Genomic DNA, 20795 nt, shown 5'->3' on the forward strand with positions numbered 1-20795 from the left:
TTTCCTTTTATCTCCTGAACAGTCATTTGCTTAAGAGTCCACATCTGAGTGTCTCCTATAATGGATGAAATTGCCATTTATTAAACGTGCCACAGTGCTTCGTCTGTCAGCTCCTAAAAACAATACAGTCATCAATCTCAGACGTGCTCTTGGCAGAAGTTTGGTCCATTTTCAGCATGCTCTCCTACCATACGATGATACTTGAACTTTGCTGATATTTCAAAGATTAGCATCTTTCCTGTGCTAATATTTCATAGACTGGTACATGTGTAGTGCTTTCCCACAATATCTGGTAACTTAAAGTGCTTTTAACCAACTATTTATACACTCACACTCTGATTCATCAGGGGCAGTTCAGGGTTCAGCATCTTCCCCCAAGGATACTTAAACATACAGCAGTGCTCTGTGTCTGCAACATCATGACATATAATCTTTAGCTAGTTAGCTAACTGTTGTTGTTAGAAGAGTCTTTGTATTACTGCTGTATTTTTTTTCCAGCTCCATTCTGAAGCTTGCATTTGCACTAAATTATGTTTACACACCTCTGCCAACTGTATCCTGACAATCAGTCATTAGTCACTCTGACATGTTTCTCTCTGGTAGTTATTGTGCAAATTAAGTGGTACTTAAATGAATCACAGGCAGCCACAGACCTGATCTGATCTAAAACACATTCTTTAAGATTTTTACCACCAAGAAATGGTCAAAATCTCCCTTTTTGATTACTGGCATGAATTAAAAAACAAAAAAAACAACGCAGCCTTTGTTGGGTCCGTCCATGCCTTGTGCCAGAGTGCAGGATTAAACCACGACTTCAGATGACCTCGACATGCTCACAGATCAACACCACGATTCCCCGACATGCTCGGGTGTAACGAGCAACACCTGACACCACGAGAACAACACACCGTCAGGCTTTAATCCTGTCAAATTGCCACCACTGGTCTGTTTTCTAAAGCCCTTTATCTGCCTCGCCTGCCCATTCACTAACATGCATAAGCTCCCAGAGTCACTGTGCATCCTATATCCTCCCCACCGGGGCCCATTATCTTAAGTGAGTGCTGATAGGATGCGAGGGGTAATCCAAATGAGCAAAAGTGTGTTTGAGATCTGACTCGTAATCTAGCTTGTATAAAAATTGCGTAAGTGATATGTTCTAAATTTCCCTCTGTGTTAGTATAAACCAAACCTGTATATGTGAGAGCTGCGGGGCTTTGATGTTGCTACTCAGCTGTCCGACACATCAACTCCATGCTCTTTTTAAACACAGCAAACACGCCGAGCTTGCCAGTGAGGGATAAGGCATGTAGGAATATCAAAGCCTTTTTATTTGGCAACATCTGGGGACATTTTCTGGAGGCTGACTGCAACAGAAACTAATGAAAGCTGCCCTTAAAGTGGGAATTATGCACGTCAAGGTTCCTCTGGAGAGGAGTCTCTTTAGCGCTGGCAAGCTGTTTTACAGTCCCCATACTGAAGACTGCTTCCTATTTCAAAACCAGCCCCGTGTTTTCACTTCTACAGAAAAAGGAGAGGCTTCGAGGCTGAGCCGTTTTTTTCTTTTCATTTCGTTTTCTTGATGTGTGTTGATGTGCAAATAGTTGTCAAAGCCGCAGTTCCCTGTCTGAGGTCGGAAACACCAAGACTATATATTTCCTTTCTGGTTGGCACAGGTTGCTGATTTAATGGGATCATAACATATTCTCAAGTCTTGTTATCTCGGCCAGACATGTTCTAATATTTCATATATGTAAAGGTAATAACCTTGCATTCATTTCGCAGCTCGCTTCTACAGAAATGTGATACAATGTATGCCTTAGTCTATCAAATAAACTGCGAGGGTGCCAGAGTTCATCCCTGACAGTATCTGATAGTGTTTTTTCTTTTAGATACTTCTTCTTATCAGTTGCACCAAAAACACGATTCAGGACTTTCTGTGCAGGCTTCACAGCAACATCAAGGATCACTTGATGCTGCTGGAAAGTAGATGAGTGGAAAGAACAGCTTTCAGTTCTTCCCACTCATTGAGATCAGCTGCAATCATGTCATGGTCTCAGGGATTGTGAATATATATATTTTTTTCTTTGCTTCCCTCGGTCTTTTCTATGTCTGTGCCTTTGCCTTTCTCTTTACGCAGTTACTTTTCTGTCTGTCTCTTTTACTTCCTGTCTCTGTCTTCCCTCTGGTTAACTGTTCTCACGTGCTGTTATTTCTTTCCTTGCACTGGTATCTGTCTTGTTCTCTAATTAGTGCACTTTGTAAACACAGTAACTGTCCACTTTGTTTGTTACACCTTGGTAGTACCAATTTTGATCTCTTTTTGCTTTCTTAATTCTTCATTGCATAGATTCAACAAGCTGTTGTATGTATTCCTCCAAGATTTTGGTCCATATTGACATGATACTCTCACAGATTTGCAGATTTATTAGCTGCACATCTGTGATGAAAATATCTCATTCCATTCCATTCCAAGGTGCTACATTGGATTGAGGTCTAGTGATTATGGAGGCCATTTGTGTATGTTGAATTCTTTGTAATGTTCTAGAAACCAGCTGCGTGACATGGTGTGTTATCCTGCTATGAGCAGCTATCAGCTGAAAGATGCTCAGTTGGTACCTGGGGACCTAAAGTGTCAAGAAAACACACTGCTGCTCCACCAACACCAGCCTGAAGTGTTGATACAAGGCGGAATGGATCTATACTTCCATGTTGTTTATCTTAAAAATGACCCTACCATCCAGGTGTTGCAGCAAAAATCGAGATTCATCAGACTATGCAATATTTGTCTAGTCTTCTGCTGTCCAGTTTTGAATTGTAGCCTCTGTTCTTCCCAAGAGGAGAGGCACCCAACAGGAAACAGACTGTGGTCCTCTAGTGTAATAGCAAAAGAGGACCACATTGTGCTAAAACTGTGCTTCAACGTTTGACATGTTGTGCATTCAGAGATGCTCTTCTGCATACCTTTGTTCAAATTAATGGTTATTTAAGTTACTGTTGCAGTCCTGTTAGCTTGACCCAGTCTGGTCACTTCCCTTTGACATCTGGCATCAACAGGGTGTTTGCACCCTTTTTGTTTCTCGTACCTCAGATGGATTCTCATCTTTTGTTATGTGGTCTGCCGGTGTCTTATATTTGAGTCCTTTCTCTTAGTACAATGATATATTTACAATCAGATGTCTTAGGTTGGAGCCATTACTTCCAGTAACAGTACTTTGTAAAGATATATGCACTGATCATTTTCTCTTATTCTGAATGGCCATAAAATCTAAACTAACTAAACAGCCCCCAACAAAGCTGTTAGAGGACAAAGGGAAATCGGGGCTGCAAGGAAGATGAAATTAGAGAAATCAAAACAAGTTTTGGTGAATTAAACAGTACAAATGTGTAAAATTGACTTTTTATTAATAAAAATGAGTCTAAAAGGCCATAATGTCACCTTTTCCTAACAGAACTGAATGTTACCATTGATTAAAGGTGACACAGTATCTTTCCATTTATTTGTTGATAAGGCTCGTTAAAGAGATTAAGAGGTTACTGTATCGGTTTGCACTGCGTCCTGATGGATTTATTAGTAGTTGTCCTGACCTGTGACTCAGGAGCTACCTGCCAATCAGGGTATTGACTCGCTTTGTGTTTTCACCAGCTGAAGGTGTCCACGCTGACATCGGCCTCTGTGGAATATTTCTATCCTAGGCTGAGTGCCAAAGATGTGCTCAGCCTCAACACAGTCTGTCTCACTAAAAGAGATGAACGGGGAGGGAGAGTGGCAACATCCCAGCCATTCCTCAAAGTCTAAACTGTGTTCGCAGGTGGCACAGCAGGCGGCGAATTTATGAAATACTGTTTAACTTGCTTTTCCCATTTTTATCTATAAACTGGCCACATAGTCCTTCAAAACAATAGCCTTTACTTTCCCTAATGTAGAATGTGTTTGAGGAGTTTTGTTTCATTTGCAGTTTTACAACACAGGCAGCTTTCCTTTGTCCTTCCAGAGACACCACAGCTGCTACTTAAAGATTTCTGCTCTCTGTTCTGGTGTTTCTTCTTTTCCTTGTTTTTAAGATTTCAATTTTCACTTGAAACAGAAGGATTAAATAGTCTTAATTGGTTTATACTCAAAGGATTTAGGATTATAATATAGAGTTACGTCATCTTGCCTGAAAGTCAATGTTATTGGTGGTGAAAACAGAGCTTTCTGAGACTGGTGCTTATTGAAAAATATCTTCAAGCACACAGAAACAAAAAGACAGGTTTACCCTGACATATCTGGAGCCTACTTGCTATGAAGAACAATTTTGAGTCGTGATTAAGGTTCAGAATGTGGAACGAAGGCCTTTGGTTCTTCTTTGATAAGATTTTCTCTTGAGGTAGGTGATGCCAGTGCACATCATTTGAGGTTGGAGTCTTAAGATAAGATGAGAGTTGTTGGGCTGTCAGTTTAAGAGCTTTGATAAGCCAGTTATGTTATGTGTGCTACCAAAAGTGACATTGTTGCTCACAGTGTCTAACTTTGCATTTTATAATCTGAGTTTATTCACTTTCTGGCTGAAAGTATGGGAGACTAGAGCACACCAAACTAATGCCTTAGTCATCTAGGCAGTGACCCCCTGGCAACCTCTGGGGGCCGAGGAAAATATGTGCATTCCCATTTCCAACCATTTTTCAAGTGGTTGCTGACCTTGGCGCAGTTGATTTAGACAGTTTCGCTTAGGCTTGGTTGTCAATAGTTTGCATGGTACACACTGATTTGTCTGCAAACACTCACAAGCTACCCACTGTTTCCAGTTTCTGGTTTGGATTGCACTTTTCAGATTCACTCCAGCCTGTTAGCCTTCAAAGTAAAAGCTTTGCCTTATTGTGGTAACTAACCCCTTTCATAAGTTGTAAACTATATAAAGCAAACTTGCAAAAGGAATCAAACCATTCCAAGAGACTTCCTCAAAACTTTCTCAAAAAGATGGAAAAATAAAAGGAACATAAGGAAACAATAAAAAGATGCAAAACAAGAACATGTTACAAAAGAAAATCATGAATCACTGACTATAAAGATGCAATCCAGCCCTGAAGAGATGCAGAACAACCACAAAGATGCAAAACAAAAATAATGAGATACAAAAAGACCTCACTTGAAGACTGACTAGAAAGAGATTAAAAAAAAAAAAAGACTAAGCGATCATAATTAGAAACAAAATGGCCAATGGAAGAGCGGGGGGTCTTTTACATATCAGTACTCATGGTTCGCTCATATCAGTAGATAGGATTTTGCAGTCCTTTTTTTTTTTTTTTTTTTTTTTTGCAGTACCTTAAAACACTGGAATTAAAGGTGATATTTACCACCGTCCTCTCAGCACTTTACAGCTGGATTCAGAGCACAGTTTCCTGTTGTTATTTCCCTCCATCCCACTCGACACATGCTGAATTTTACTGAGGGGAGAGCAAGAGGGGAAAGTGAGCCGAACTGGAAATCGCATTACACGTTTCCGCAAGGACTTGGAGGGAAAACAACCTGTTGTTGTTGCCAATGCCAGACAGAAAAACCCTCGAGCAAGTGTCAAAGTGGGACACGCTTCTTTTTCATCCTGTGTCAGAAAATATTCCAACTTGTTCACACGTGTAACCCCAACCTGACAGCTTTTTCAGAAGTAAGATTGGCAGGAAGTTATTTATTTATTTATTTTTAATGAAATGTGTATAAATGTTGTGTTGAAAGTAAAAGCATGAAAAGACAAAAACTGGGATGTTTTCCACATTTTCCCAAACCATCAGATATACTTTAATGCCTGTTTACAATATGGATTACTGAGCTGTCATTGGTAAAGGACGCAGTTCATTTTTGACATCTGTCTTTGGACCAATTGCTTGGCAACAGCACATACTCCATCATCCTACGACTTCGCCATCTCAGGCCACTCAATCCTCCTCGAGGCTTTTCATGTAATTCACAACGATGTTCCTGTGTTTCATTGGCATGTTGAACCTTGATTTCATTGAATGGAAACTGGCTATTATGCATTTGCTTTAATGGCGGTTTGACACGATCGCAACTAATGGGACGGGCGTTACTCTGAAAAGGAAAATAATCCACCATTTAAATACAGCTTACTATAGAGAGGAAATTAATGCATGAAGGTTGAACTTGCTGTTGGATAACACAGGATCTGTGGAGTGCCTCTTAGTAAAGAGTCGGGGACATTACACAGCAGATAATGGCATGTCTGAGTGCTAATAATGAATGTAAAGATGAGTTTCACATTTTCTTATCCGACACCTATGATCTAATATATTTTTCTTATTTTACTGGAAAGATGAGATTTGTGTTTGAAGTTGAGTTTGAAACATGATTTTGTTTTTATTTTAATAATAATTAATGCTAAGCTGTACCCATCCATGATTAAACTTGTTTTAACATTGTGGATTGCTCCCTTTTTCAAAAAAAAGTTTAAATGTCTCTAGATCTTGATCAAGAGTGATTGGATAGCAAATCCATATTCAAACACTCAGCAGTGGTGTTGAGCTTTAGTTAGAGACCAAAACAATAAAGTTTGTGTTTAGTGTGGCTGGGTTCAGCCCAGATTGAGGAGTTTGTGGTCTAGATTTGGTGATCTGGACATCTGAGCATGTCAGGGGGAGGGGACACCAGGGTTGGAACCAGTGATGTTATTAAGCCATAAATAGACATAAGTTATTTTTGGCAGTTCTTCAGCGATCAGAGGCCGATCCCCTCAAACTGTAGGTGTGCCTGACCTGAGATTCTTTAGCAAAATATGAAAGAAGTGGATCATCAGTTCACTCCTCTTTTGAGGCTTTAACCCCTCAACTTATTCAGGCCTCCATAGAGGCAGCTCTTCAATCGGGGCCAGTACTGACAGTTTGTCTTTTGTCCTTTTCTCCTAACAGCGATCCTTTTGGCCCTGATTCATTTGTGATTTGGGCACCACGACTGATCGGAATAAGTTGGAATCCGCTTCTGTCTGGGTGAGTTTGTATTGCCTGTCGAGAGACCCTAAAGACACTAGTTAGACTCTGGTTTGCCTTTTATTTTCTCTGCATTAGGTCATGTCAGACATAAGTTACATACTTGAAATCACTAATTTTATGCTCTGCTCTTTACTATATTTAGTCTTTTGTTTATCTTTCATTCTCTTTTAGAATAAAAGACAGAAGGAACAACATGACAATCCTGCCCCTTTTAGAAATGATAGCTGATGTGTATGAGAGTGAATTTGACATTTCAGACATTGCAAATACAGACTATATTTGACCTGACCATAAAACTTGCTGTCCTACAGAAATTGTGTAGTATTTAGAAGGAAGTGCTGCATTTAATGAGAACAAGCATTAAAGTCAAACTATAGTTCATGAATTAAAGGTTATGGAGAGCATAACATTGCCGTACTTACCGGCTTTAAGAAGCTTGTACCTGTAAGCATTAATTGGTGAACTATGGTTACCTGTAGTTTGTCATGTTTGTCTGTAACATCTCATTAACTACCAGCTGAGTCACTTCCATTCAAGCTACAACTACATTTGCAACAATATGCTAGCAACCAACGCAATCACAGGGAGGCTTTTGAAAACCAGTTTGGGAATATAAATGTTTCTCTTGTGAGTTTTGGTTGCCACAGGATCACGGACTGGTCTGGTGTGGCTCAGTTTTAGCAAACACTCAGAACCAGTCAGGCGAATTTTTCCCCTCACAACCGGTGGCTAACTGCTGGTTGAGGATTAATCTCTGGGCCTTTATTCTCTTCTCACATGACCAAAGGTAATTTCATTTGGTTAGTGGTCACATGTCTGCAAAATACTTTTACCACTATTTTTTTTTTTGCCACATATTTCTCCCATAGATTTCAATTTAGTGTCTTTCTCTAATCAGAATCATAAGAAACCTGTCTAAACTCTGCTGGTGTCATTATTCTACCAAATGAAAATTTCCATTTCCTTCATAGTGATAAGGTAAACCTTGTTTATTGCAGCAATTACTGCTGAGTAAAACAAAAAGAAAATATTTGTTTACGTTCTGTGAAATAATTAAGTTGTCACAAAGCATTAAATTACACTGAAATACGCAGAATTAATCCTCAGGCCTTCTTCTGGTTTTCTTATGCGTGTGGGAGTAGACGACGTTTGTTTGGGTTCGCCCATAATTAACGTGTCAAAGCGCCAGCGACGATATAGAGGTGTTAATGGTGACAAGGTGACATGTAAAGGTTTGAGGGCAGCTCTAAAAATATGCCGCTGTCACCTCATCAGTTCTCCCACCGCCGGTCGTTTCCCCGACGCCCTCGGAGCGAGTCTTTGACAAAACATCCACGATATGACAACCCGTGTCTCCTAACAACATGCCACGGTTTCCAAACGTGCTTCAAACTGACTGACAGACTCTTGAAAGCGTTAGCTGGCAGCGCTGCCGTCGATGGATGTGCGAGCCAAGGTGCAGGTTGAAGAGGAGGCGATACGTGTGATGACTCTCTAATCGACTGGTTCTTTTTTTCTTCTTCTTTTTTTTTCCCTGAATGTTTTCCTGCCGAGCTTCTAAAAGACACTCAAGCTTGGAGTTTTTAGAGCTTGTGCTGTGAAAATGCTGCAAATGGACGCACACACACGAACACCTACACCAACACGCACACAAATTCCTGCTGTGCTGCTTCCTGATGTGCGAATGAGCTCATACTGAGGGATCGGGGTCGAGGTGCATTATCTCAGGTACCAGAGAGTCTTATTTACCACTTCCTGTCAGGCTTAAAACCCACAAATCAGGGCAAAAACACACAGAGACAGAGAAAAGCTCTTCTTCATACACCTGTGATTATGGTTTCTGGTTTTTTTTTTTTTTTTTGGTTCTCTCAAATGTCTTCTCACAGCCTCACGGCCTGTCCTTAAATGCCATCACCTCACCTGTGAACTCCGTTATTTAATAAGTGAATTGAAGTGTTTCATTCTGCAGCGAGATGTGCTCCATTTGAAGACCTGATGGTACAAAATGATTTCTGCCATGGGAGGAAAAAAGCACATTATGAGCTATGAGTCATCTGGAGACTGCATTAACCTCTGAAAGTTTTTCTTTGTTTTTGAAATATTATTCAAACTTTTTTTTTCTTCCAGGAAACAACATAAAATAATAACAGTGCCATTGTCCCACAGTTGATAATTTGTGTGATCCTCATTTACATAATTTCTGTAAGAAGATTAGCTTAATTAAAACTGTCAGTGCTGTTTTGAAGTTTAGCCAGAGCTGCTGCGCTTGCCTGTATCTCCAAGCACCTGGATCTTTATTTGAATCTGCAGATGTAGATCGAGCCTCCGGCTGCTGTAGTCGCAGCGATGACCTTTTTCTGCTTTAAAAATTGCATGTTTTCTCAGGATAGAGATGCCTCTCATCAAAGAGCAGAGAGGAACATTGATTAGTTTTCCAGAGGGAGTTTTTTGGACTTACTGCGACCTCTGTGAAAGTTGAAGGGATGCATCATGCTGTAGTCATAGGCAGTTTAAAGGATGGATGAAGCTTCATGGGCTGAAACGTGAAGCCAATCCTGAAAGCGACTTAAACTGGGCTTCTTTTTAATGGCCGGCAGCAGTTGTGTCCTCTGCTCAATCGATCTTTTATTTCACTAAAAAGATTTTTGAGGCTTTTACAAGGTCAGTGTGCAAGTTTATAGTCTCATACATTAAAACGTGATGTACATATTGTGTTGTTGTAGTCAGAAAAGTTAATAAACCAGGGAAAGCATCCAGTTTCATGTTGTTGACTGCAAAGATTGTCAACTCAAGTCTTCATAACCAGTCTGTGGCTTCAGTAGAAGTGTGCTTTCTGGTCTTATATTTATTGGAGAAAGCGATACATTTAAAGTTTCAGTTTTAAGTTTATAAGGTTGAATTATCCATCTGTAATATAATGGACTCTGTAAGTCACTGTAAATCATCCTGGGATGAATTGTTGTTATGCTTTATAATTAAACTACAGTTGAAACTGAAATGCAGCTGACATTAGTTTTGTCTAAATTCTCACTGGCTTTTATAGCTGATTTTAAGTTAAGACTTTGTTTTTGTACCTGGAGAGAGGTACTGGATGAAGTCAGTTCTCACCAGGTAACCTCCCAGCATTGCGGGAGTTGATGTGACGGACAGTGCTGCACAGGCAGACCTGTGCTGGTGGAGGGAATCCATCCAGCAGTTCTGCCAGCTCTGACTCTCTCTGGCTTCTCAAGCTGGAAATTGCCATAATGTATCCTGCAGTGGTCGGCTGCACAGGCCTCTTTCAGACGCTCCGTCTGCTCTGCTGACACACATACACACAGTGCAACACTATCACATTATATGTGATGCACAGAAAGAAACGCGCAGATACAACAGTGTCAGCTAATGTGTGCACGTAATATATGCTTAAATACGCAGAGAAAAACGGTACGATTACTAATGTGGACTCAGGTTTGGTTAAGCTGCTGTTGTAAAGAAGCATTAGGGAAGCAGTAGTTTGCACTTTGATCACAGCGAGAAGCTTAGAAACAAACTCAGCTTGGAGTCGTTCTTCCCAATTCTGGGGTAGAAATTCTTCTGTCTTCAGTAACTCGTTATCTTTGGCTCACCTTACCCTTTCTGAGTCAAGCACACAGCCTCTCTACTTTCTTTTACTGTATCTGTCTTTACTGTTTAAAGCAGCACAGTAACCCAGCAGCTAGCTGGCATTACCCATCATGCCTTGTGACAGTGTGCGTGTCATTGTGTTTGGTCTGTTCAACAGGCTTAGCTGCAGATTTTTAATTCTTCTTTTGCATGAATGTTTATGATTTATATCATTTAGTGTAACAAGGAAAAAAAATGTTCTTTTCGGTGCTACTAGTGACCAATAATAAAATGTGCCCGTGACATTTTAAAAGCCACAGTTTATCTTTTCTGTTCACCAGTACTCCAAAACCTAAAATCCCACAAGTACTGATTCCAATTTTCAAGAGTAAGGGTGATGCAGAGCTGTAGCTACTGCAGAGCAATAAAGCTGATGAGCCATGCCATGAAGCTATGGGAAAGAGTTGTTGAAGCCAAGTTAAGGGGAGAGGTGATGATCAGCGAGCAGCACTACTGATGCAATGTTTCCTTTGAGGTTGTTGATGGAGAAGTGTAGAGAGGTCAGAAGGAGTTTCATGGTGTTATTGTGGCTTTAGAGAAAGCATATGATAAACTACCAAGAGAGGAACTGTGGTACACCATAACGAAGCCAGGAGAGGCAGAGAGGTAAGCGAGGGTGGTGCAGGACGTGCATGAGGACAGCGAGACAGTTGTGATGTTTGTGATAGGAGTGACAGATGGGCTCAAGGTGGGGGTGGGATTACATCACAGATCTGAGCACTTTTTTGTTTGCAGTGGTGGTGGACAGACTGCTAGATGAGGCTGGCTGGGAGTCTCCGTGGACTATGATGTTTACAGATAATATTGATCTGTAGTAAGGGTGGGGAGCAGGTGGAAGAGAGCCTGGAGAGGTGGAGGTATGTTGTAGAAAAAAAAGGATTGAGTGTCAGTAGAAGCTTGAAAGAATACATGTGTATGAATGAGAGGGAGACGGGTATAAGAAGCAAATAGAGTAAAGTGGATAAAATTTGCATACAAGAAACAGTGGAGAAGAGAGGCAAAGAACAGAGTGCCGGCAGGGTGGAGTGGGTGGAGATGAAAGAATGAGAGAATGAAAGGGAACATTTACAAGATAATACCAGGACTTACTTGCAGGACTTATCTAAGATTCGGAGACAGGAGACAAGACAGGAGGCCAAACTGAAGATGATAAGATTTTTATTGTGATTTCCATTGAGTGGAATGGACAGGATAAACAAGAAGCACATCAGCTCAGGTTAAGCAGGTTAGAGAGGAAAGAGTTTGGACAAGTGCACAAGAGGGATAGTGGATGCATTGAACAAAGGATGTTGAAAATAGAGGTTCCTGGCAGGAGTAAAAGTGAAAGACCACAGAAAAGGTTTATGGATGTAGTGAAGGAGGACATGCAGACAGTTGTTAGGACAGGTGAGATGGAGGCAGATGTGGTGACCGCTAAAAAGAATAGCCAAAAGAAGATGAATGAAATTATACCACACAGGACTGTACAGAACATCACAACTTTTCAGGTGTGTCCCCCTTAACACTTGAACCTCTGCACTGTGCCCATTATGCACAGTGGGCCTCCATGCCCACTAAAATCAAAAACTGGTCCTCATTCTGTACTCTACTCTTGAGCCCACAGTCACATATGTACTGTAAAATGTAACGTCTCAAGGACAGCCTGTTCTTTGCCCTTCTCGCCTGTGCAGTTAACATGAAATGTGTATGAAAAATGGGCTGCAGTTTAACGAAATTGATGAGTTTTGGATTAAAACACACGCACATACGCGCGCACACACAGCTGCTTGAGCCTTAACCCCAGCAGCTCCTGCTTGACCACTTCACCTTCAGTTAAATGTACTCTGGAGGAGAAGTGTTGAGACCCATCCAGACTCGTGATGTGTGGGAGAGAAAATCGACACAGCAGCTTTATGCAAACGCTGCCTCAGCACAATGCCTGCAGTCCTGACACACAGCAGAGGAGAGCACGTTTGATTTGGCATGTTTATTCACACTATAACATTTATGTTGTTGCAAAGAGCCTGCAGCTGAAAACATGAATGTTGATGGAAAGATTAAAAAAATTGGAATACATTAGTGATGATTAGCTGCAGTAAAACCAACACTTCATCCCCATTTGTCTGTCATGTCACGGAATACATTAAAGCGGTGATGTTGGCACTCTGCAGCTATGCTGGTCAGTTTATTTGACACTGAAGGCGACACAGGTGAAAAAAGCAAAGTGGGGTGGAGGTGAGCGATGAGTTCCAGCAGTGAGCTACATCAGCGTCTGTCTGTGTGTTTATTAAAAGCAAATCTGGATGCAGTTGTGGATGAATAAGTGGGTTAACTGGATGAAACTGGTTTTTCACAGGTTGAATTGATCGTTTTTTAACAATGGTAGCAGGGCCACAGCACAGATTTCCACACCAATTTTCACACTAATCAGTAGTAACCTATTGCAGTGACCCTGGAGGCAACACTGCCATTTCATAGATGTTTGCCGGGGAGAACGCAGGTGCTTCAGCTCTTTGATGTTGGTTTGAGTTGTTTGTTCATGATGGTGGATCAGAAGCAAATTTATTGTTAGGAAGCTGCTGCAGAAATACGTTTTCAGGGTTTTCCAGATTGTTCTGACTAAACTGACGAGTTACATTCACTGGCAACTCCTCATTGATGCAAATATGTGATTGGCAGCAATTTAGCATGCAGATGTGGTTGAGAAGTACTGGTGTGAGTATTTCAGCAACTGTTGATCTGCTGGGATTTTCTCACACAACTAAGGTTTAACCCACAAAAGAGAAAATATCCAGTGAGTGTTGTTTCTCTGGGTGAAAATGTGTTGATGTCAGAGGTCAGCAGAGAATGGCCAGACTGCTTTGAGCGGATAGGAAGGCAACAGTAGCTCAAACAACCATTTATTACATCCAATGTATCCAGAAGAACATCAATGAATGCACAACAAACCAAAGCTTGAAGCTACAGCAGCAGAAAACCACACTGGATGGCACTCCTGTCAGCTAAGAACAGCAAACTGAGTCTATAATTCAAACAGGCTCACCCACACGGGACAGCAGAGGATTAAAGACACGCTGTCTGGTCTGTTGAGTCTCTGCTGCAACACAGTCGTAACATGATGGTAGGCTCAGAATGTGGCTTAAGTAACATGGAAGCATGAATCCATCCTGCCTTGTTTCAACAGTTCAGGCTGCTGCTGGTGATGGTGGTGTAATGGTGTGGAGGATATTTTCAGATTGTTTAAATTCTGGCCTCTTGGAAGCAGTGACATGTGAGAAAATCACAAGTCATGATCAGCTGTTCTCATAAAGATTATGACGGCCAAATGCAACAATTTATTGGACACCGTTGTGTTCAATATGACATTAACAAGTCGTGATTTTCATTACGACTTGTACCGGGTGAGTGCTTTAATTTTCTCATTTTTAGACTTTTAGATACATGAACCCGTGTCCAGTCCTCCTGACAGTAATGTTTGTGGTTTTATTTGTTCTCAACTTCAAAGTAAAAAGAAAAATTCAAAATAGATCAGTTTCTGATTGCGGTCTAATTTTTTCCAACCTCAATCTGGGCAAATCTGGTTGAGATCTGACAAAAACATTGAGCTGACAGCATTGATTTAATTTTTTTTTTTTTTTTTTTTTTAAATGTCATTTTGTTAGTGTAGAAGAACACTTCAGTTCCTAAGAGATCTGGTTAGCAGTGACATAGGATCCTTTAGACACATGAACACTAAGTTTGTGTGTCAGTTTGTTAGTTGAAGCATCTTGTTGGCTCTTGTGGGTCGAGGTGTTGCTTTTGTTTTGACCTCACCTGAGTTTTTTTGTCTGTAGTATTTTAAAAAAACCAAATATGCCAAAACAAACTATCAACCCTTTCAGGAATTTCCTTTGTCTTCTGCTCTTTTGTCTCCCTCGAGCTCACACTGTACATCATCAGCTCACTGACATTTCACGGGTGCAAACCGCCGGATTAGCAAAGCTCTCCCCAACGCTGCTTCCAGCTTCTTTATTATGTCGGCCATGTGGAGCTGTGGCTGTTGTGGTTATTTTTAACTCCTGTCTGCGAGAAGGAACACTTTTTCTGTCCTCCTCCTCGTTTGTGTGCGGAGGCCCCGTGGGGAGGGGTTGTTTTCTGTTGGTCACTCCCAGAGGACCACAGGCGCGATGGGCCTACGGAGGCTGCTGCTCGGTCACTCTGCATCGTTACTAAATCGGACCTCATTCCCTCCTCCCACGCTGTAAACTTTCCTTCAAACAAACCGTCTCCAGGTGCGCTTCAGTCTCAGGTTGCTGTTGTTCAACGCTGCTCCTGTTGGACCTTTTGTGGATATTTCGTTGTTGCATATCCACAGTATGTAGGTGTGACAGTAAGTGGGTCAGCCAGGTTGTCCTGGTTACAGCTCAGTTGAATCGATAAATCATATTGTTAAGTCGCAGCCACGTTTGGTCCTCCAGCTCCTTGCTGTTATTTCATGGCCTCACAACGCTCCTTGAGAGCAGACAAGGACTTTTTTTTTTTTCTTACAGGCTGAGAAAACGATACCGTGTGGCTGATTTTCTATTATCATCCCTCCCCATTTTCAGGGAACAACAACAAAAAAACTAAAACCCAGACATGACAGATTGTGACGATGATGGTGACAGATTTTGGAAAATGGTGGCGATGGATTTTGAAAAATTAATCCAAAACATAAATAATCTGTGCTAATTATAGACACTGACTTTATTTAATCCCACACTGGGGAAATTCACTCATTACCGCAAGGGACAGAATAAAATTAGAGATGTATTAGAAAAATAAAAATATAAAAAAATATAAATAAGAAAACTAGTGTAGTGTACGCAAAATATTATACTATGCGCAGACAGTTATAATTTACAGAGAAATACCCCGTGGTGGTGGTTGTTGTGTACATAAAGTGCATTGGGAATGATAATGATACACGTGTACTTTTATCCCGTGTGGGTATTGTAAATCTTTTTCTGTTTCCCAGAACTGCAACCAATTCTCTTCTATCATGTTAAAACTAAAAAAATACTTTAATTACTTTCTTTATTCACACAAATGTTAAAAAAAAATTACAAATAATACATAAAAATGATGCTGCAGGCAGTGTAAAAGATAGACAAAGCTTTCAGGTCTGCAAAGTTAAGCTAACAAAGTATGTTAAACCTGCACTCTGTTAAAGACCACTAGGGGGCAATACTTGTGGTTGCAAAAAGGTCTGTGGGAAAAGAGCCTTCTGCTGACCTCTGTGAACACTTTAAAGAGGAGTTTGTGGGCTCTGTCACAAACAGAGGTTGCTCTGTACTGTATCCAATCCAGAGTGTCCCCTTCTGCCCACTCCCCGGTTGGACTATGCCCACACTCCGATGAACGATCCGAGCGTGAGCACACATCAGTTCGTCTCTGCTTTTTCCATGGAAACACTCACTCTTGCAGTTACAATTGCAATTTCGTTTAAAGCTTTAAAGCTAGCTACACAATCTGAAGAACGACATTTTTATCACTAAAGAGAACAAAGAGAAGGGCTAAATCGCACATCCTGACTGGGCTAGACCAACAGACTGAGTCGTTTGGTACCGGGCCGCGAGAGTTGAGGCTCGGGTGTGAAATTGATGGTTTTCAGGGTTTTTATCGGTTTTTAGCTTTATTATTATTATTATTATTATTATTATTTTTTGAATCATTTTTATAGTCAATTCAGTTTCCCTGTGTCTTTTCCTGTGTGTTATAAATAAATCTTTTTTTGGTACCGGTACTGGTTTTATTTTGTTGTATCTGCGATACCTTAAAAGATGGTCTGTGAAAATATTGTCAGGCATAAACCAATCCGTGGCGCAAAAAAGGTTGGGGACCGCTGGGCTAGACCCAAAACCTTCAGGGTAGATGCCAACTGCAGTCACCCCTTAGCCCAAGTGGGGCCAATGTCCTTCTAAGTCTTCTAGTTGTTGCAACCAGATGCACTTAACAGTGTTTGTACTTATGTATTAAAATTACATTTTTTTTTTTTTTTTAGCCCTTCCCAGGCTTCATGTCTTACACAGCTACAGAAAGAATGCTTTAATTAACATTTGAACTGCACTCTGAACACGAACACACCAGAAGTCGATAATTACTACAGCAGTTCATGGCGGTCTGTTACTGTCTAACCCTTAAAAGACACAAACATTGTTTATATGTGGATCTGTAATGTGGCTTCAAGGTCTAAACACAGTATAACAACACAAGGAAATTAATGAAGCGTGGGAGTGTGTGGAAGTTTCTATAGTCAGAATATGTTTTTATTCTTATAATTATTATTATGTTATTAAATTAAACAAGTGTGTGAGCAAAAAGTAAAAGGCACCAGGGAAAAGTAGTAAAGTTTAGTGTAAATGCAACAAATAAGGCTCATTGTTTGCATTAATAGATCTAATGATTTATTGTAGATCGTATAAATGACTGCAGGAACCACCAACCACTGACCTTTCACACACACTGTGGTTGGCCAGAACTGGACTCAAAAACCACAATAGTTACAGGTTGTGTCGATGCAACATTTCCTGAGAGTTAAATTTCCAGGGGGAGTGATGTCAGGTTACGTCGCAGGGTTTTGGAGTGGGTTTGTGGTTATGACTTACTCAACTGTACAGCACAGGCTATTCATTCAAACCTGCTATCGTATTAGTCTTTTTGACAATTTTATTAAACTAAAACAAAGTGCACTTTTCTTATTTTACAAGTCTATGCTGTATTTTTATATCATGTGGCTTTATTTTCATCAATGGCGTTGACAAAATGCATAGAAAGGAAAAGGCCAAAGGGAGGAGAGCAAAAAAGTCACTTGGAAAGTGAAAATCCTGAACTGATGTAAAGCAGAGGAGGAAAGCATTTGCAGTCAGGAGGGAAGAAAAGAGGGAGAGCGACTGGGTGTATGGGAATATTGAGCCACAAAGCATTTATGTCAGATCAAAGCTAATCCTTATCTTTGGGAGAAGGATTCAGTAATACCCTGGGCTGTCTTTCCCCCCCTCAAGGGCAGGTTTCTGTCTGTCTCTCTCTGCTCTTCTTGCTCACTTTTCCATGGAACTAGGGGAAATTTTCTGCACCTTTTCCCAGCTTTGACTCAGTGTGGAGAAACTGGGTCAGCTGGGGAGTGCAGAGTGAGGAGGAGGAGGAATTGTGGGTCTAGCCTCCAGACTCAGCTGGAGAGGGAGTTTTGCCTTAGGGGGTGCTGGTGCTGAAGGCAGGGGAGGGAGGCGGGGCGGCCGAGTGGAGGATGCTGACTACAGACACTAGAGATGCTCCACGACAGGACTCTCTTAAGATCTCATCATAACTTTCTGAAGGAAAGTGCAACATTGTACCAACATACTTGGACTTGCCTAATAAAGCTGCGATATTACTATTTAGTCAAATGATCATTAATACATCACCTTCTGGGTTTTAGCCTCTGAAATGCCCAGCCTGATGCTTTCACGAACTCTGCAATTAAAACATTACATGTAATATATATCACATGTTCATGTGTTAGAGTTATTGTTCTTTTTCCAGCTTGCTTTGTATCCCTTTTTCTTAGTTTTGCTTTGGTTTCACTTTCTCGCTTTACAGACCAATATGTGACCCCATGGTAACCTCCACATGCTAGGATATCAAATGCAATCCTTGACTGGTTGGTGAATGGTTGTTTGCTGCAATTAGGTGAAATCAGTAGTAAAGAGTGTGCAGCAAAAAACGTCGCTAACAGATTGCTGCAGTCACCTGTTGTTTGCATGTAAAGCTTGCCGACTAGTTGCTGAGTGGTAGTGAAACTGAAAAAAGTGCAAAACATTCACCTTCAAAATATCTGCGCATGGAATTCACCATCTTCTATCAAATTGCTATACTGGCGAATGACTAAAAATTAAAGCTAAATAGAATCAGTATTCAGAAAAGAGGTTAACGGTCTTGCAAATCAGGGAAGGGTTTTGTTGCTTCTTTATTCTGGAAAGCGTTCGTTTAGGTGGCTCAGCCCTCTGATCAGGATTCCTCTTGCATGCGTCCCTAAGGAGGTGTTCTGGTTAGGGCAATTTGGAGGAAACCCCAGGGCGAACCTTGAATACACTGGAGGGATTAGGCTTCCCATCTGGCTATGCAGGATCCCCCAGGAAGAGCTGCAGGATGTGATTATGCATGAGGGTGCTTAGGCTACGCTTTTCTTACAGCATATATTGATGACTCAGTCAGTGAAATTATTTCAAACAGACCAGCCTGTCCTTTTTTTTGTTGTGGTTGTTTAATGCCACTCAAGGTCGAATGTGATCATCTGTTTTCACTCAAGTGAACCAAACTAAAAGAAGACTGAATATAGCGCTCCAAGCACGCTTAGTGTGAACTCATTCTTATCTGTCACTGCTACATCAATGTCCCCACAGGGCCAGAGGATGAGTTTAATTGCCTAAGATCTTGTTTTTGATAACAGTGTAAGATGCGCAGTGTTGCAGGGCAATCAGTGGTCACCTTTTTCCCCATTTCTGTCAACACTTTATTTTGCCGACCCCCACCCACCCACCCTTTTCGTCCTCGACGTCGGCCCACAGTCATGCCCGGACGGACGCCGACGGCGCCGAGATGGCAGCGTAGAGAAAGATAGATGTACCCTTCCCTCCTCAGCAATTTTCACACTTGACAATTTCAGCGAGAAAATAAAATATAAAGTCGGCAGGGCCCTGTTTGGTATTCATTGTTTCCTTGGTGCTATTTTGACAGGATTTAATCATCTGCAAAAGCAAACTATCACAGCTTCCGCATGGATTAACACGGTAGAGACGTGATTATGCAGGAGGAGGAGGAAGAAACTGTTTATGGAGTTTGTGGCCTGAAGGAGAAAAGAATTAGCCGTGGTTAACAAAGATACCGACGACGAGTCTTGTGAACTCGCCTCTTCTGCAGTCCACTGCCGGCTGATGTGTAGAGTGTCTGTTGCATATCACGACTCCTCATCCTTCATGATGCATTGTTGTATTTTGACCACTATGCTTGTACCTTCCCTTCTTCTAGGCCTCTTATCTGTGCATAAGTCACATCCGTTCCTCTTGCTGACTCATGTTGCATTTAGTGATTTGACATGACTCTTACAGCATCTTTGCAAGTTCTGAAAGCTCCTCTAATACAAAGCAGCAGACGCACAGTTTGAAGGTCCAATAAGAGGAGCAAACGATGGCATTTGGTTAATTCTCCCTGTGATTTTGTTTTTGCTGCAGTAGCAAGCAGATTGCACAAAACCAATTTGTTTTGTCAACATGAATGCAAAATCCAGAACAGGAGGTACTCATTAGCTGAACCACAATGCATGCATGGTTTACAGACAATTATGAGATAGGAGGTTGTTAATTTTTAACGGCACGTGGCGCTGTCAAACCTCCTCAAAATTAGATCCAGCAGATTAATACTTTTAAATAGATTAAACAGACATTGAACATTTAGGAAGAAGTTGGATGTTGCTTCGATATCTGAAATCATCGGCGCCAATCATATTTAAACATATTTTTAATTAATGGGACAGGAAGTTGTAAACAAGAAAAGTGAAAAGTCCAGTACAGTTCTGCAATACTTTGACCGAGAAACTGAAGAGTAAGCTGATATATAACCACTTATTGGAGCAACGCATAATCACATTCAGCACAGGCATGTGGACGTTAAACCACCATGAAAGATGGCTCTTATCATTAGCAACACTAATCACATATAAAAGCAATATTTTAACTTCATCCGTGAGATTATAATAAGTTTTGAGTGTCAAAAAGTCTGATTTTTGCAAAACTGCGATTTCAAACCTATAGTCCCTATGAAGGTCACATAAAACCATTCAATACAGGTGCACAACAAAGCACTCATTATAAATTACATATTACTGTATTTAATACACATTAAATCAATACATTTTAAATGCTAACATTTAGGTCATAACATGACATGATATAACTGTTTAGAAAAAAGGCCTCTTGCCTTTGCTGTTATTATATCAGGGAAAGGTTCTTGTTTTCCCTGGTAACCAGTAGTTGTTAGGGAAAAAAGTCATTCTGGACATTGCTGGGGGAAATTTGCAAAGAAAGTATTGCATCAAAAACCTCAGTGTTTGCTGTGGCTAATTGCCATGGTCGTTTGCAGTCTTTCATGTTTCTCTGAAAATACTAATTAAGCAAATACAATTTTTAAGTGTGTGTTTC

At 40.9% G+C, this 20795-nt stretch overlaps 1 protein-coding gene across 12 annotated transcripts in view; it reads left to right on the forward strand.

The window, feature by feature from the left end:
- The window catches only part of rnf152 (ring finger protein 152), an 86651-nt gene that overhangs the window by 58683 nt on the left and 7173 nt on the right, over positions 1-20795 (forward strand). For 7 of the 12 annotated variants that reach the window (XR_014279038.1, XM_082547505.1, XM_082547502.1 and 4 more), the window contains one exon: positions 6898-6975. The exons of the other annotated variants lie outside the window; for them this stretch is intronic. The gene's annotated coding sequence lies outside the window, so the exon portion shown is untranslated. The remainder of the gene's footprint in view (positions 1-6897; positions 6976-20795) is intronic. 12 annotated transcript variants of the gene reach the window in all.

This window comes from Aulonocara stuartgranti (assembly GCF_965226115.1).
Source record: "Aulonocara stuartgranti genome assembly, chromosome: 9".
Lineage (NCBI taxonomy): Eukaryota > Metazoa > Chordata > Actinopteri > Cichliformes > Cichlidae > Aulonocara > Aulonocara stuartgranti.